The sequence below is a fragment of the Theropithecus gelada genome, chromosome 2, assembly GCF_003255815.1.
Source record: "Theropithecus gelada isolate Dixy chromosome 2, Tgel_1.0, whole genome shotgun sequence".
Classification (NCBI taxonomy): Eukaryota; Metazoa; Chordata; class Mammalia; order Primates; family Cercopithecidae; genus Theropithecus; species Theropithecus gelada.
The window spans coordinates 94,430,562-94,436,561 of NC_037669.1; the positions used below are offsets into that span (position 1 = coordinate 94,430,562).

The 6,000-nt window shown below is 44.7% G+C and overlaps 1 protein-coding gene and 1 pseudogene across 1 annotated transcript in view; both read left to right on the forward strand.

The window, feature by feature from the left end:
* The window catches only part of LZTFL1 (leucine zipper transcription factor like 1), a 94,207-nt gene that overhangs the window by 32,841 nt on the left and 55,366 nt on the right, over positions 1 to 6,000 (forward strand). The window lies entirely within an intron of this gene.
* On the forward strand, positions 2,067 to 2,544 carry LOC112618356 (annotated as a pseudogene).

Here is a 6,000-nt window from a genome sequence, read left to right on the forward strand (position 1 = left end):
GATTACTACCCTGTGGCAGATGTAGCACTATCCATCACAACATACCTTTTCTGGCCTTGACAGATGTACCAGAACCCCAGAGGGCTGTGCTATCCAACACAGTAGCTACTAGGCAGATATGCCTATTTAAATTTAAATTAATTAAATTGTTAACTAGGGCCAGTTCAGTGGCTCACCTCTGTAGTCCCAGCACTCTGAGAGGCCGAGGGGGGCAGATCACTAAGCAGAGCCTAGGAGTTCAAAAACAGCCTGGGCAACATGGCAAAACCTCATCTCTACAAAAAACACAAACCATTAGGCAGGCATGGTGGCCTGTGTTTGTAGTCCCAGATACTCAGGGAAGCTGAGGTGGAAGGATCAGGAGGCAGAGGTTGTAGTGAGCCAAGATTGCACCACTACACTCCAGCCTGGGTGACAAAGTGAGACCTTGTATCAAAAAAGAAAAATGTTTTAAGTGTTAACTAGTTTCTCAGTCATGCCAGGTATATTTCAAGTGCTCAATAGCCACATGTAGCTAGCGGCTATCCCAATGGACAATGCAGATACAGAACCTGTCCATCGTCGCCGACAGTGCTATTGAATGGCACTACTTTAGAAAGTCTGCCTGTGAGATGTGGCTAGGAACACATGGAGTGCTGGAAAGCCACAGACACCTTCAAATTGGGGCAAATCTAGTAAGGTTTTTCATATCAGATACATTTACACAGATAATACAATAAATTGTATTAATTACAGGTGTTTTGGTGAAACTTTGAAAAAAGCTAAATATACAAAATATTGCATTTTGAATGAAGCTCACAGGTGAAGTCTTCCCATCCACTGCTACAGTGGGGACTTCAATCCTCATGTGGTTAATGATTTCCTGTCACTGTTATGACAAAGATCCCTGTTATATATTTGTTCTGGGGGAAAATCACGACTACACTCTTGTGGATATTAGTTTCCACCTCTCAGTGTATTTATTGTCCCGAGGACTCAATGCTGCTCTCTCATGGCGTGGTACTCCCAGGCACATGTTCCCTTCATCACCCTCAGTTCCCATAGAGCAAAGGGATGCAGGAGGTGTGCTTGGGTTTATTGTCTAAATGGAAAAAGGCCAACAAATAGGCCATATGAAAGGTAGAGGGCATGCACAGTAAGAACGAAAGAGATGTCTGATTCATCAGCCTTGAAGGAACAGCGGTGCGTGTGAGCCGTGAAATTCCCTTCCTTCGACCAGCGTTCATTGCACATAAATGGTGCCTGAAACTATACATAACTGAGAACCGGCCAGATACTCTGGCCTCTCACTCCTCCCTCTCACTTGACAAATAAAGACACAAAAGGAACTGGTGCTAGAGGGAAGAAAATGTTCCCTTACTTGACTTTCTTGACTGAATTTGTTTCTCCCCCGTGTTTGATTGCATGCTTGGAAAGCTTGCCGCAAGGTGAGACACGCACTATTGCAAGTGTCTTGGGTGAAGAAGAGGCTGTGCTTCTCCCTTCTATTGACTCAGGCTGTTTCTTTATCAGGTAAGAGCATACAAGGTAGACACTGCTTACCCCTAGACCGTTGGAGTGAGGCTCGGAGGAGGAAGGAGGTGAGGCAGGCGGTCAGGGAAGAGGAGAAGCAGGGGTAAATGCACCAGGGTGGGAAGATTCCCTCCTCCACACGGGTCCCCGTGGTCCAGGTGAGGTGGGGAAGCTTAGGTAGGCTCTTCTGTCAAGGTCTGGAAGAGCAGCTGCTCTAGAGCACTCACATGCCCTCTCCTGGGATGCAGAGAGGATCATGAGGCTGGGGAGAAGGGAAGACACAAGGAAGTCATGGAGAGAACTTCCGTTTTCTCAAAGGGGCCTGTGCAAATGTGACTCCCTTTGCTGCAACCTAGTTTAGGTTCATTCCTTGGAGAAAAAGCCCTATCCTCTTGTTTTCTTTGCTGTGTTTCTTTCTTTGCAACTAGAATTCAGAGCTGGGTGACACTATAAAAGGTTGCCCTTCTCTAAGGGCTGTTTCTCTCTTGCATTCTCACCCTGCCTAAGGTGAGTTCTGGAAGACAGGGCAGTATAAGTACACCCTGAGGGAAGAGATGGGGGTTCTCTAGAGGCTGAGTGCCCTCTGTGGTGCCCAAGGAGGCTGCGCTCTGTTCCTGCGAGCCCCAGTGGTCAGACCTGCTCAGATCTCAGGATTTCTTCAGGACTCAACCTACCCCAGAATGGCGTGGAGTGCAGCACATTCATTTGTCACTGAGCCACCTTTCTGGTTCCAAGGCTGCGTCTTTCCACTGGACTAGTGAGCAGATTGTCAGTGTTTTGCTCCTGGGCATGCTTCCAGCTGCTTATCTGAAACCCTGCTCTGTGATGGCCTAATCCGTGGCTACACCCCTCACTCTTCATGGTCTAGGGGCCTTGGACAAGTTGTTCCTGGCTGTGTTCATGCGGATGCATTGCAGCAAGCTGCCAAGGCAGGCCTTTTGGCTTTCAGCCTTAGCCTTTACTGGGCTTTGCTCTTTCACCTATCATGATGTGGGCATCTGCAAAGACACTGCCACACTGTGGAAGTGCTGACCTTTTTGACTTATACTTTGAAGAATTAATGCATGCCTCTTTGTTTTCACTTTGTCATGCCATTCAACTCACAATAAGAAAGAAATAACAGATAAATCCATTGGTGGACAGCCTTCTTCTCTTAATCACGAGACTATTTTCAGAATGTAATCTTTGAGGAAAAGGTTTGAGAGGAATTATGTCCAAGAAATTGTGAGACTGAGGTCTGTATTCTGGTGAGTTAATGGGGCTGCCTCCCAGCTTCTTACAAGACTCACATATAACTCAACATGATATATGAGCTTTTGCCTTTGAATTTATCAATCTCTTAAAGAGAATCCAGCTTTATTATTATTACTACATGATCAAATTTCTTCCATACTTGCCTTGGGAATAATGGACAAAGAGAAATACTGTTAATTCATGAATAAAAACTCTGCAGAAAATGAGACAGTGTTTAATTTCCAAAAACTTCCCTCTCTATTCAGCAGACACCAGCTACTGATGGTCACATATACTAGGGAACTTGAAAATTAGGAAATGCTGATATCTCACATTATGAATTTTGAAATCCTAGGAAGAAAAGCCTGGAATGCTTCTGAGTATAGCAAAGTTCCATTTAAGGGCAAGGTCCCCCTTGTAGAAGTATCAAAATATTACAAATTCTAAACTGAGACTTCATTCTCAAATGTGTTTTACTTGTTCTAAAAAGATCTGTCCACAAATATAAAACTATAAGTAATAAATTGTTATTTTCCCACTATAGGAATCTGTAATTGGAAAATGCATTCTATGAAAAGAAATATTTTTTAAATGTTTAATAATAACAATAACAACAACAACAACAATAATAATAATAAAAGCATCCCCTTTGAGTTCTGGACCAAGTGCTATACCTGGCAACTGAAGAGCATTTCAGGAATAACTGTGGACTAGAAACTGCAATGCACAACCCTGATACCTGTAACAGAGAAAAGACCCAAGCTGACTTTGTTGCAGGGGCCAACAGGAGTGCTGAGTCTGCTCATTCCAATATATGATCAAGTCGGTTATCTCTTGTTCATTCCAATATACCAAGTGTCTAGCACAGTCTCTGGCACAGGAAAAATTAATTTTACTTCAGTCCTCTACTTTTTAGGTTCCCCAAGTTGAAAACTACTATGGATTTGTAATCTTGTTCTCCTCCTTCCTTAGCCTCCCATACATACTGGGAAAGTCATATTTCAAAAGCATATTGGGGTCTTTGGAAGAGGACAATGCTATCTTTCTACTTTTCATTGATTAACGTCTTATCTTGACTTGGAAAGCCAAAGTGTCTGGAGGCAGTTAGTAGTTGGTGGTGACAGTGTGATCAGTACAGGTAATAAGAGTCCTGGGTTCAAATTTCCAAGGAATAAAATCTGTAAGGACCCTTTTTTCTCCACTAATCCATGAGGAAAGGGACTATGTGGATACTGGCCACAGTTGAAGCCCAGCAGCACATTCTAGGAGAATATTAAACATCTTCTGACTAAATTAATGCAAAAAATTAACTTGATATAAGTCCTGGGGATCTAGAATAGAGCCATCTAATAGCACTTTCCGCAATGATGGAACTATTGTATAGCTATCTGTCCAGTGTGTGGCCACATATAGCTACTGAACACGACACTGTGGTTCGTGTGACTGAGAAACTGATCTTTTTAAAATTTTTATTTAATTGCAATTAGCTTAAATGGAAATGTAAATAGCCAACATGGCCAATGGCCCCCCTAGTGGATTGTACAGGTCCAGACGAACCTACTATTCAGCAGCTAATATTTCTACCTCAGCTCTAGCCTTAGATAACTCACATTATGATGCAAGCCAGGGCGGCTGGCCTGTGGCAGACTCACTCCCCTCTGCATGGGCGTGAAGGGTGCTGGAGGTGAGCTCTTCCTTTCCCAGTAGCACTCAAGCCAGGGCAGGCTTTAGCTATACTGGTTTTCTGGAATACCTGTAGATGCTTTACATTCCTCGTGTGTCGCAGTTAGCAATCAAAACCCTTAAAGGACAGGAATGAGGAGAAAGGAGTCATTTTTGCTAAATGCTATTACCATGAATAGCCCCTGAAGGTCGGGGTGCCAGCTAGGAGGTAATTCTCAGAGAGTGAGAGAGAGAGGAGGGGGGGCCCGCACCCTGCCGCAGCAGCAGCAGGAATGAGAGGGACAGCACAGACATGGCCAAGTGCCCCGCAGGAGCTGCCAAATGATGAGATGTTGCAGGAGGGAGAGAGCAAAACCAGTCGGAGGCTCTGGGAAGACTCGGGTATGTTTAATTGAGCAAGCACGTGGGAGAAGATGTTGGTTTTGGCGGATAGTGATGGATGCAGCACTGCATGTGATATGGCTGTGTTGAAGTGAAGGTGTCTAGCAGGTCGTTAGATGTTCTCCACTGTAGCTCAGAGGGGAGGTCAAGAGTTCAGTGGTGTGGCTGCCAAGCTGTTGCAGAATGCAAGCTGTTTATAAGGGAAATACGTGTCATCCTCAACTCCTGAGGTTTTGTGCTTGCAGCACCTGAGTCATGAGACCAGTCAGAGGATTTTTTATTTTTATTTGTCTCATCTATTAATGATAAAAATCATCCCTTCTGCCCTCACACGCATTATCTCATTGAAAGATCTCATTGGAATCCTTCATTCAACATGTATTTGTCAAGCTCCTACTATTTGCTGTCACTGTTCTCAGAGGTCGGATGTAGCAGTCAGCAAGACAGAGCACATTAAATAGCGGCAAATGCCATGCAGAGAATCAGAACAGAGAGAGGTGATGGAAGGAGTGGCCTGGGAGAGGGCCCTCATACTGGATGGTCTGGGAAAGGCCCACTACAAGTGACACTTAAGGGCTGAATGACAAGAAGTTCCCATCAATGTGAAGATTGGAGCAGCCATTATCAGCAGAGGGAACAGCTGGCAGGAAGAATTCGACATATGCAAGGACAAGAAAGACCAACATACAGGAAGACAGGGCGCAGTGAGGGGCAGCCAGATCAGTTGGAGGGGCATGAGCATGTCAGGCATTGAGGCTGGAGGTTGGGTCAGTAGTTTTCACCTGATGCCAGGTGTCTGGAAAGCTACCGAAGGGACTTATATAGGTGATAACATGATCTGATTTCCTTTTTTTTTTTTTCTTTTTTTTTTTTTTTTGAGATAGAGTCTTGCTCTGTGGCCCAGACTGGAATGCAGGGGCATGATCTTGGCTCACTGCGACCTCTGCCTCCCGGGTTCAAGTGATTCTCCTGCCTCAGCCTCCTAAGTAGCTGGAATTACAGGCACCCACCACACACCCAGCTAATTTTTGTGTTTTTAGTAGAGATGGGGTTTCAGCATATGGGCCAGGCTGGTCTCAAACTCCTGACCTTGTGATCCACCCACCTCAGCCTCCCAAAGTGCTGGGATTACAGGCCTGAGCCACCGCACCTAGAGTGATTTCCATTTTTTTTTTTTTTTTTTTTTTTTTT